This window comes from Heterocephalus glaber, unplaced genomic scaffold, assembly GCF_053883595.1.
Source record: "Heterocephalus glaber isolate CG9 unplaced genomic scaffold, H.glaber_assembly_v1.0 deba00001531, whole genome shotgun sequence".
Lineage (NCBI taxonomy): Eukaryota > Metazoa > Chordata > Mammalia > Rodentia > Bathyergidae > Heterocephalus > Heterocephalus glaber.
This window is the reverse complement of record NW_028258329.1, coordinates 18,012,322-18,024,473: the sequence shown is the minus strand read 5'-3', so window position 1 is coordinate 18,024,473 and position 12,152 is coordinate 18,012,322. Positions and strand designations below refer to the sequence as shown.

The following is a 12,152-nucleotide window of genomic DNA, read 5'->3' as shown; positions in this document are numbered from 1 at the left end:
AAGGTCATCCATTCTCCTGGCTGCAGGCCTCAAGTTCATCACTTATTTGCAGGCTAGGGTTTTACAGAGCCTGTTCTCTTGTCACTTGCTCATGGACAAGATCCGCCCCCCCCCCCCCCGACATCTGTGCAGAAAAGCAGTGGCATGTGGACTTGACATTGCGATTCCAAAGTCATCCTAGGGAAAGCGCTAGGGGCCCACGCCAAGGGCACATCTGGCCAGAGTGGCTCCAAGGACAGCTGGAATATTCCACATCATTTCTAGACATGGTGAGAGAGTGTGGGGAGGAGGAGCCAGGAAGCTGGATCCAGTCCCTGCTCTTCCCTGACTCACCGGGGAACCCACCTGAGGGCTCAGTTTAGTCTTCCTATCTGTAAACTGGAATCACAATGCAAGATTTACTCCCAGGGAAATTGTGAGGGTGATTTTTGTGAATGTTTTGTGCCTAATATTCTGTATATTTTCTTCTCTCTCTCCTTTCCCCCAAGTCCTTATTTTCTCTCAACTTTTTCCATATCTTTGATTTCTTTATTAAAAATTTATCACTTGCTCTATCATCGCAGAAACATCTTAAATTAAATTCCATGAGTATTTTCCTTCTTCTAAGGTAATTAAGTGGGCCCTCTGAGGAAGGCCTCTGCAGTGGGCCCCAGTCTTGTCTAGGCCTTTGCTTTATCTAGGATTCACCACCAGCAGCTCTGTGGGAAGGCAGAGGAGCCCACAAAGGGGACAAAGGTTCCCTCAGTCACTCATGGCCTTGGGGGTGGAGGCCAAGCTGCACCCAGAGGCTGCTCACAGGAGCTAGTGGGCTTGGGGTCCTCACTGTGACCTAGTGAACTGGTTGTATGATTATTCATCTCCGACATGGGGGCCATTGGGAGGGTGGGGAGGCACTGCGGGAGGAGTCAGGCCTAGGCAGTGGAACCGGGAGAAGGAAAATAAGACACGGAGGGGTCCTCCCTCCAAGTCATACTTTTACCCTGGCTGCTCAATGCCCTCTGCTAACCTGGCCTTGGCATTGTCTTCCAGCTGTGAGCTGTTTGGGCCCCGGGGTGGGGTCTGGCCCTGCCCTGTCCCTCCTTCCTTCGCTCACGCAGTTTGATCCTCCCAGAACATGCCAGCACCTGAGCTTCCTAGAGGCTCAGCACAAACGCTACCTTCTGGAAACTCTCCCCAGAACCCTGGCCTTAAACTCTCCTTTCTGCCCATGGCCCTTGTCATTTCTGTTGTTAGGACCATTTTATTAAGAAGCACATCCTGCCTTGTGGTCTCTCTCTCTCTCTCTCTCTCTCTCTCTCTCTCTCTCTCTGTGTACTGGGAATCGAACCTAAGACCCGAACACTGAGCTACATTCCCAATCCCTTTAAAAAAATTTTTAAAGAAATTTTGTGATACACTTTTGCTAAGTCACTGAGTTGCCTGGGCTGGGCTTGAATTTGCAATCCTCCTGCCTCAGCTTCCCAGAGGCCAACCACTTATGAGAATGGGGATGGCCAGGGAGGGCAGTGCTGTGTGGTGAGAAGGGACTGATTTTGGAGTAAGATGGTTCTTGTTCAATCACAGCTCTGACAGCGACAGTGAGCACATAGCCCTGGCTCAGTTATTCAGGCTCTGGGAGGCTCAGCTTCCTTCTATCTGAAGGGCTGACAGATAGGATGGATGGTCCACTGTGGGAATGAACTGAGATGCTTCATGGCCTCTGCGAATGCCATCTCCTTCCTGAACCTTTGTGGCTGGACCCCCTTATTGAGGACAGAGCACACCTGTGTCATGCATGGCCAGCCCTGCACCTGGCCTAGTGTGAGCCCTGATGGCCCCACGGGCACTGGGCTCAGCCAGCTCATGGGAACTCAGGGGACTCACACCCACGTGCAGGCTATGCCATCTGACCTGCTATGACAGTCAGCAAGAACAGCCCTGCAGGGGGAGGGTCCTGCACTCACCGGAGACCGGATGCAGGATGCAGGTTCAGATAGCACTGTGGGGCTATCGAGTGAGAGCCTGATGCTGCCACCACTGTCCCTGGGGACACAGGCTCGTCACAGCTTCTCTGTGGTCACTGAGGACAGCCGCTCCTCTCTACACTCAGAATCTATTCAGTAGCTTCACGTGCAGGACCACCTTTAGGAAGCGCCTGTTGTGGACTAGGAACCGTGCTTGGAGCTACACGTAGACTATATCGCCACCTTAAAAGAACTCTGTAAAGACAGGTGTTGCTAGCCATGCATGTGGTACACATCTATATCCCAGCACTCTGGGAGGCTCAGGTAGGAGCATCCCAAATTCCCCAGTGGGGAAATGGACAGAGCAGGCCTGGCTCAGGCAGGCTGCATGAAAATGCTGCAGAAGGTGGCACTGATTTCTCCTCTATCTGCCGTCCCTGCCTCAGTCCCTCCCCCTTGGACATGCGTTCTCACTAGCGACATCTTTGACTTGGATCTGTTGTGACAACAGATTGGCTGTTTTTCATCTGCTCTCTGAGGTCCACTTGGGACCCATGCTCTGCAATTTCCAGAAACGGCCTCTTCTTGAGACTGTCAGGAGACAACTTGGCATGATAGAAGATGGGCATTTAAGAACTCAACCTGAATTCATACCACTGACTTAAAACTTGCTACCTGGGTGACCTTGGGAAAATTTCTTGTCAACTCTGGCTAGAACTTGCATGGGTGAGCACTCTGGAGATTGCTGATTTCCTGGTTCCTGGGCAACTTGCTCTAAACTTCCTCTTGTTCCCTCAGGGTTTGTAAGGCTGCTGGGAACTCTGGTCCTCTTGGGAGGGTTGCAGAAGGGGCTGGGAGGAGGGCAGCTCGTATAATACGAGGATTTGATTTCGGCAGTACTTGGGATTGAATTCAGGGCTCTCACACTGAGCTACCCCAGCCCTTTTCAGATTTTTAAATTTTGAGACAAAGGTGTGGTGAGTTGCTCTTTTGCCCAGGCTGGGCTTGAACCTGGCATAGTCCTGCCTCAGCGTCCCAGAAGGGTGGGGTAACAGGCATCTCTCACCATGCCCGGCTTCACACAGGGATCTTGAATGAGCGGGGTGCTGAGCTTAGGTGGAAAGGGGCAGCCAGAGCACAGGGAATTGGCCTGTGAAGTTCCAGAGCGGGTGAGTGCTCAGCTCCTTCCATGGCCGCACGACCTGCCCTGCTCCTGCTTGTTCGTCACCCCTCCGTCCCCACACCCTGAGCCCTGTCCCCTCCTGAGGCTCTCATACCCACTCTTCCTCTCCCTGGCACACACTTCTGGGTCTCTCCCAGCTGCCCTCTTCTCATCACTCCAGTCACAGTTCAAATGTCCCTTCCTGGCCGATCTGTCCCTTCCTCTTCCCCTGCTCCCATGCCACGCTTCCCCTTCCCTGCGTTACTCTGCTTTGAAAGTCCGGTTTGTCTGTTGTCTCCTTCCTAGCAGGAGACTTGCTCCGCGAGGGCTCTGTCTGCTCTTCTTGCTGCTGGCACAAAGTATTTGGTGAAGGAATGAATGAATGACCAAGTGAATGGAGCAGAAGGAAGAGGCAATGTCCCTTCTCAGTCAGTCTGGGGACAGAAAGTGTGGTAAGCCTGAGAAAGTGTCTGTAGGGTCACCCTAGAGGTGACAAGGCCTTCTGGCCTTGGCCCTGAGGAGGAGCCTCAGGAAGGCCAGTGAGGGGGTGCTTTCGGGGGAGCCTGGAGCCCACCCAGGCTGGGGAAATGGACAAAAGAGGACTCAGCACTGGCCCATGAGGCCGAGAGAGGCTGCAGTTCTGAGGTCCGGGAGTGAGGGGCGTCCAGGATTGGAAGGGGTGACTCCCACCCTGCGGTGGCTCTTCCCAAGGCTGGGGGTGGGTCGTGGTGGCTGCAGCCATTGCGGACTCAAAGCCGATGTGTGGAGAAGGGTGCTCGCCGGGGTGAGGCTGGCTCAACACCATTGGGCCCTCCCCATCTCTGCTCTCCTCCCTCATTTCGATTTCTCAGGAATCGCGGTTGGAAGTGGGAAGCACAGCAAGGATCCATGTCTCCAGCTTCGCCCGCCCAGGACATCCACATGGCACTGTTTTCTCGGTGGAAAAACCCTGGTAGGTGGGACTTGCCCCCTCCTGTTCTCAGCCTGCCGCTCCAGACTGGGGAACTTGGAAGTTTTCTCTGCATTAATTTCAGACTTTGTGTAAATATCAGAGCTGGGGTTTGGAAAGGAGCGTCCTTCAGCCCAAACTTTCAGCCAAGCACAAGCCCCTGTCTTGGGGCAGGGATCGCAGGCCAGGAGCTGAGTTCGCTCCACTGGCTGCCAGGTTGGCAGGGGCGGGGCTTGGGGCCAGCACGACTTGTTGGTGGCCTCCCTGGTTGGGACTTGAGCCCAGGCTTCTAAAATTGTCCTTCACAAAAGTTTTTGGAAGCTGAGGGTCCTGGTGGAAATACCTACTTGGGAGAAATGGCCACAGGGTATGTGGAGTAACGGCTGAATTCCTAGGAAAGTAGAGTCCCAGGCATCTGGGGTTCAGCTGAAAGAAAACAGGGAATGAGCTGGGTGTGGTGGCCCACGCTTGTAATTCTAGCAGTCTGGGAGGTTCAGGCGGGAGCATCGAAAGTTCGAGCCTCATCAACCTCCCAACTTAGGCTCTATCACCAAACAAACAAATGAAAAACAAAAACCAAACCAAAACAAAAACCCCTGAATTCAATCTCTAGTACAGAAAAAAAAAAAAGAGGAAAAGAAAATGAGGGCTGATCAGCCTGATTCCTTAAACTCTGGGGACAGATGCTCAGGTTCTTGGAGTTCAGCCCTGGGAGCCATTCAAAGGTAAGAAAGGTGGTGGTGGGTTATTGGAGTCAAAGCTCCTTCTCTTGACCCTAATTTGCATCCCTCAATTCCCTGGGGTGGGAAGGACCTCACAGAACACAGTCACTTAGCATCTTTGGGGTCACATTTGTGTTCGAGTGCTGCTGGGAGCCATGGACACAGTGGTTAGAAAATGCTGGCCATGCATGCGGGATTTCGTGCACCACTTCAGGGTATCCACAGAGCAGCCCTTTTGTGTGGTAAAGGATTAATCTCATCCAAAGGAAGTGTGGCCTGGCCCCCAGCTCCTGGAAGGGTCCTTAGGCTCTTGGAGGGTCCTGCCTATTGAAAGCCTACTTACCTGGGGTCTTGGGTCATGCCAGACAGGCTAAGAGTGGTATTTATGGTGGGGATCTTGGACCATGAGGGGCAGGGGATTAAGGTCAGCTATGTGGATGACCTGTCATGTCTATGTGACCCACCTCCTAGTAAAAACCCTGGACCCAAGTCTCAGGAGAGCTCCCTGGGTCAGTGAGGTGTTGCTGGAGAAATAAGTATCATCCCTATGACTGCAGAGGACAGCTGGGAGCTACGGTTGGTCTCTCCTAGACCCTGCCCCACCTGCTCTTCCCTCTGCTGACTGAGATCTGTACCTTCTCCTGGGATCCACCATAACTGTCAGTGAAGTGAGTTTGCTGAATTCTGGGAGTCCCTCTAGCAAATCAGCAAACCAGAGTATGGTCTGGGGAACCTCCCCAAAAGGCACCTTCCGGCTCTGCCATTCGAGTGTCCTGCCCAGGGTGGATCAGTATTGGCAGAGGGACAAGACCTCTGCACCCTGGCCACTCTTCATTGACCCCCCCCCCCCCGCCGGCAGCACACCCTTTCTGGCCCTCCTGTGGCAGGAATATGTCTTTCCTCAGGAAAAGCTCCAGGCACTGCTTGGGTTTCCTCCTGCCTCCTCTCTGCTCTTGAACAACCCCACGTGGACGCCTCTCGAATAGAGGCTGAGTGGGCTCTGCAGAGGAATGGGCTGTGCGTCTAGTCCAGGGCTCCCTAGGTGGGAGGGCTGAGCTACGATTTGGGGAGCCTCTGGCAGTGAGAATCAGAGCTGCCTCCCCTGGTAGGGAGATTTGAAGAAGATACCATTTGACCTGTTGACGCATCAAGGCAGGACAAGAGCATTCTACAAGGAGAGGGCTGCATACACAAAAGCGTGGGTCCTAGTGGTGTAGATCAAATACAGTTAGAAATAAAGCTGGACCAGACCCTAAAGAGCCTTCATGTCCGGGCTTCCTTCTCCAGGTAATGGGAAGGCTCTGGGGATTTCAGGGAATGACCATGTTTTCAGGAGGAAACCGCAGCCTGCATCATCTTCGTTTGGCTGGGCCCTCCTCCGCAAAGTCCTCTAAGATGTCCCACCGTCACTGAGCTCACCGTTGTCCTCCATCCCAGCAGGAGCAGCCATCTGCCTCTTCAAGGAGGCTGTGCCCCTGAGGGTCTGGGTCTCACCCAGGCTTGGCCGCCCGCCCTCCACTATGCCTTCACTACCGCCTCCACTGAAGACGTGGAGCCCAAGCCAGGCACTATCTCACTCCCTGCTCACAATATTCCTGGGTGAAGCACACTATCACTAGTCCTATTTTAGATCTGAGGGGACAGAGGATCAGAGGGGCCAAGAACTTAGCGCAAATCCCACAGCTGATGGGTCTGATTCCAGAAGCTTTGCCATTAAAGGTATTACCCTGTTCCCTGCGTCCCATGTAGGGGCCAAGAGCTGGAGGTGGAGCCCCCTGGAGGTCTGTCATAGTCACTACAGAACCTCAGCTTCATTTAAGTCACGGTTAAGGGGCTGGAGGTGTAGCTCAGTGGTAGAGTGCTTGCCTAGCATTTGCATGGCCCTGGGTTCCATCCCCAGCACTGCAAAAAACAGAACACAACCCAAACAACAACAACAGCAATAACATCATGGATTAATAGACATTTGCTGAGTGCCTACTACAAGAGTTCTTGGATTGGGTTCAGGGTCAAAGTTTGATGGAAAGGACAGAGCCGGCAGGACACCCTCGAAGCTGGAGGCTCCCTGCTCCTCCCACCTCCTCCCTGCTGTGCTCCTGTAATGACATCACCCTCACAAGCCAGCTATCTTTCTTTATTTTTAAAAAGATGGATTCTTTTGTGCCTAAACTTGTCTTAAATTACCCATTACATAAAATTTACCATCATAATAATTTTCAAGTGTACGGTTCAGTGGCATTTAGCATCCACGCTGTTGTGCCACCATTACCGCCATGTGTCTCCTGAACTCTCTATTTTGCAGACCTGAGAATCTGTCTCCATTACACAACAGCTCCATCTCTGCCTCTGCCTACTCCTGGCAACCACCCTTTTGCCTTCTGCCTTTATGAACTTGATGACTACCTTTCTTTCTGAGGAGGGAAATTGATAGTGTTTGCCAGCACTGTATCTAGATGTGCTTGTGTGCTGCCCCACTGGACAGCTTCCAGGGCTTTTCCCTGGTGTATCCAAGGAAGCTCTCACATGCCCAGGGTCCTCCTGGTGCCACCCTGCAGTCGGCATCCCCCACAGCAGGGGACACTGTCACATACTCCACAGAGGAGCTTCATCTTCTTGGGGTTGGGCTGTGACCCCACAAAGGGAGACATCGGGTATAACTAATGCCTACCCCCTGGAAACCTCTTAGGAAGGCGCCATGTTGGAGGGCGCCATGTTGGAGAGCCCCATGCCATCTCCCAGTGAGTCCAACACAATCATCCTTTACCCATTGCTGCACTGGACTATTGCTTTGAACAGCAGTGGAAGCAGTTGATTTTTTCCATTATAGGGAAATACTGGTCCTCCAACACCAGACATGCGCTTGGTACCTTGAGGTGCTCCCACCCTGGGGGGAGCAAAGGAGCCAGACCAACTCTGAGAGTAGCAAATTGAGGCTCTTGTCTCTGGCTTACTGGGGACACAGAGCCAGCAGGAAGAGCCCCTGCAGGATTTCTCACTACCGAGTTCTCTCTCAGTGATGCCATGCTGCCCTGTAGCTGAGCTTCAAAGCCAGTTGCACTTGGTGGTAGCAGCTGTGCTGATTTTCCCTGACAGGAAAATTCCCTCAAAGCTGTGTCAGCAGCGAGCAGGACTGGGGCAGAGATAGGGCTCCCTGCACCACATGGACGCCGAGTTGTCACTGCAGATGTCGAGCTTGGATACCTGCACTGCGGGCTCCTTGAGGGCAGGGAAGACTTCCCATTCCTCCTTTGATATCCCCTGCTGTGTCCAGCACAGGGCCCGGCACAGGGAATGTTCAAGTTGGAAAAACTCTTTACTGACTTGGAAATGTGTTGTTGCTATGTCATTAAGCATGGAAAGGAAGTTGTAAAATAATATATAGAAGACAATTTCACTTTATTTTTGTGCATATCTATTTGTGGAAAAGAAATTGAACTGTGATTATCTTGGGTGGTAAGTTTATAGTAAATTTTAATTTTTTCCACTTGAGTATCTGTATTTCCTAAACTTTCTGTGCTGTACTTTATCTTTTTTATTTTTATTTTTATTTTTTTCGTACCGGGGATCCAACTCAGGACCTTGGACTTGTGAGGCAGGGAGTGGAACCACTGAGCTAAATCCCCGGCCTGTTTTATCCTTTTTAAAGGTAATATCTTTTTCAGGATAAAATGAAGTTTTATGCCCTTATTAAAAATCTACATCTGGGCTGGGGGTTTAGCTCAGTGGTTCTGCTGCCTGCCTCGCAAGCACAAGGACCCAAGTTCGATCCCCGGCGGTACCAAAAAAAAAAAATCTATGTCTGAGACTGTCACAGGTGAAAGCATACTCTCTGGCTCTGACAGGCCTTAGGAGCACTGGAGTCTGAGTGTCAAAGCCATAGTGTCCCCGCCGGTGACCAAGGTGGCAGTCAACTGGGGTGCAGGGTAGGAAACAAGCTCTCTAAGGATTGAAACTCTTGGGAATCTGCTGGGAAATGAATTTTCTTGTCCCAAAAGATTGTGGCCCCAAGGTCTTTGGAGCTCACAGTTCCAGCTCAAAAGGTGATCCTGACCCTGGGATCCCAGGGACCTACATGAAATTCTTGCTTCCAGTGTGCAGGAAGCAACAGTCCCTTACATAAACACCCTGGCTGGTGGGTCCCAGAATGAGTGCCGGCCTTTGCTTCTTATTCTAGGACCAGAGTCAAGACTGAGAAATTCACCTCCTCTTCAAGCACAGTGCACAGAATATCCTGGAAAGCATGGACTTTGGATCAGACAATCATGAGTTCACATTCTGGCTCTACGGTCTTCCAGCTATGCCTCAGTTTCATCATCTATCAAATGGGGGCAATTAGACCCGCTCCATTGAGCCTTTCCCGCTTCAGCGAGGAGGGTGTGCACACAGTGAGCTCAGCTCAGATGGCTCAAGGGCCTTTACATCCTCCGTCTCTCAGTCTCCAGTTAGCATGAAAGCACTGAGCAATGGGAGATTTGTCATTTGTTTATCCTTTCTCCCTGTATAGAACTTCCTTTAAATCTCTCAGATGAAGCACAAGTCAAGAGCATAGGAGCAAGTCATTAAAGAGCATTACAAGTTGAATCATGTCCTGCCCACAGAAGACACCTTGAGGTCCTACCCCTTGGTGACTTCACTGTGACCTTTTGTAGAAGTAGGGCATGTGCAGATGTAATTGAGGTAAGTTGATAGGCCCTCGTCCAGTGCGACCAATGTCCTTATAAGAAGGGGAGATGGCCAGGGAAAACAGGTACACAGGGCGAACAGGGACACCAGGGCTGGAGACCACACCAAGGCAGCCAGAAGCCAGGGCTGGATCGCCACATCAAGCCTAGGAAGGGCCGAGGAAGGGGTCTTCCTGCAGGAGACAGAGGGAGCAGGCCCAGCTCCCAAACTGTGACACAGTGCATTTCTGCTGTTTTAAGCCACCTCACTTGGGGTGCTTTGTCACAGCAAAGAGAATGAGTACAAAGAGTAACTTTCATCACAGGACTGTATTAATTTAAACCTTTAATAAGGAGATGGCCAGTCTCACTTGGTGGCCGACCTCAGCGTCCCTTAGACTACTGGGGAAGTTAGTGCTTCTGTCTCCTCCACCTTCCTTGCCTCTAGGGAGACAGAACTTTCTCATCCTGGGATTGTTCTCAGTGGTCTTTCTAGTTCTTTCTCCTCTGCCCCCTGCCCTGACTCCAGTCTTTATGAGCTTGTGGCCCAGCTCCCGACCCTCATGCTGTCACAGGTCTCTCTGCTCCCCTGCAGTTCCTTGGGCTCTCGCATTTCTAGAGAAACAGAGGGAGAGAGAAATGGGTTCTGTCCTCTCTCTCTCTCTCTTTTTTTTTTGGTACCATGGATGGAACTCAGGACCTTGCACTTTCAAGGCGGGTGGTGGAACCACTGAGCTACATCCCTGGCCCGGTTCTGGCCTCTCTTGGCTCCGCCTCTTTTCTTCTGGAATCCACATTGGACAGTGTCTCAGCTAGAGGCAGAACTGAGTTTGTCCAGCTGCCTAAACTTGGTTGGAATCATTAGAGGTTCTCTTGTGGTGTTTAGAATTCTCCACTTTCCAGTCCCAGGAGAGGAGGAGACGGGGGTAGGAACAGTTGCCAGTTCTGCCCCACCCCCTCACTCCCCACATGGCTCCTGGCAGCACAGCCATGCTGGCCAGCCCTGAGAGCCCCCGAAGGGAAATTATTACCAGTACATCCTTTGCAGTGCAACATCTGTAGTGCAGCCCAAAGAGAAGGGTCGAAAAGTGAGGTATGGGGAAGACTGCCTAGTAAAGTTATAAAGAATGTGCACTGCACAATTCCAGGGGGCCACTAGGCACACAGACCACAATGGAATGGCACTCCCTAGGGTTATGTAATGTAGGGGCTCTGGGCACAACAAGGCCTATTGCAGTTACCGGGCCTTCCAGGAGCCAAACCTGACTTTCTTCATCTGCCCTGTCCCCAGTTAGCTTGAAGGTGGCAGAGGAGATGGGGCTCTTGTTGCAGTCCTGAAGAACCTGCCTGTTCTCAGAGTGGAGAGGAAAGCAGCCGGAAGCCCGGGCTCAGGCCAGAAGAGGCAGGTGCAGCAGGACACGGTCACCCAAAACAGGCTGGGCTCTGAGACATCAGGAATGGGGCCTGGGCCAGATGTGCATAAAGGGAGCTGTGCTTTGAGCTTGATTTTTTGTGGGATGGGGTTGTACCATCTCACTCCCCTGCCTACAAACCTATGGGCTGAGAATCCTCACACCCACTTCACAGATAAGGAAACTGAGGCCCAGAAAGGCCCATCTCTCTGTCAAAGGCACACTGCTGGGGAAGAGCATACTGGGCTGGGAGTCCCTCTCCCTGATCCGCTCCTAGAAGACACTGGCTTCCTGGATGTTCCCACAAACCCCAGTTCCAGGTGTGTTAATAAAGGTGACAATGTGCTACAGTCTCGGTCACAACTGAACAAAGACAAGATGGAGCTGGAGTTTCTGGGATAAGTACTGGGGGTGAGACCAGAGTGAGCTGTCACAGCGTCCTTTGTGACAGGGGCTACCCTCGGAGGTGGTAACCTCAGGAAGACCAGCTGCTTGACCTCTTCCTGCCATGTCACAGGGTGGGAACCCTGCAGCTGGGAAGGTGGGAGGGCGGGGGATGAAGAGGGCCTGTGGCAGGTGGGGTGGCCCAGGGCTGAGCCTGAGGACCCAGAGTGCTCGAGACCTAAGCAGGGACAGGTCCCCGAGAGCAGCTGCTGTCCGAGCGGTGGGGAAGGGCCAGGGAGCTGGGGGGTGACGGGCAGACAGACGCAGGGGGCAGCCCTCTCCTCCTGGGGTCACTGGCACCATCCACTGATGACGGAACCTGAGCTGTGCAGAGTCCCTGAGTCCCCGAGCCAGGGTGGGGACATACTCTTCTGGGTCCCCTTTTCTCATTTATGACAGAAACAGAAAACAGAGTGTTCTGTACCAATGACTTCAAAAGATGGAGAATGGGCTGTCCTGATAGAGCCTGGCAGGAGACCCCAAAATCGCTAGCTCTGCTATCTCCACCCACTTCTGTCCCCCAACCCCTGTATCCCCAGAGCCTGGCTTGAAAAGCACCTCACTGAGGGTATTTGTCGGGTCAACAGATGGCTGCATCAGGGTGGGGCAGGGGGCCACCAAGGAAGTCCCACCAGGGAAATCCCACCAGGGACTTCCAGTGACCAGCTACCGAAAATGTGACAAAGGGTAGGCAAAGAAGGCTTCCAGGAGGAGGCAGCACTTGAAGCTGAGTGATGGCATGAAGGGGTCATGCCCATGAGGTGGGAAGAGCATTCAGGCTTGGGAACAGAGTGGGCCAAGCCTGAGGTTGGAAGGATGTGAGAGATCAGGGGCTGGAGGGCTTCGGTGGGGGGGGGGA

At 52.6% G+C, this 12,152-nt stretch overlaps 1 protein-coding gene and 1 long non-coding RNA gene across 5 annotated transcripts in view; one reads left to right on the top strand and one right to left on the bottom strand.

The window, feature by feature from the left end:
- Positions 1 to 12,152, bottom strand: part of Acan (aggrecan) — a 62,893-nt gene that overhangs the window by 41,923 nt on the left and 8,818 nt on the right. The gene's annotated exons all lie outside the window — the stretch shown is intronic.
- On the top strand, positions 2,450 to 11,349 carry LOC110350746 (uncharacterized). The gene is made up of 4 exons (XR_002397557.2): positions 2,450 to 2,669; positions 3,412 to 3,557; positions 3,957 to 4,057; positions 8,951 to 11,349. It is a non-coding gene; the product is annotated as an uncharacterized LOC110350746 (long non-coding RNA).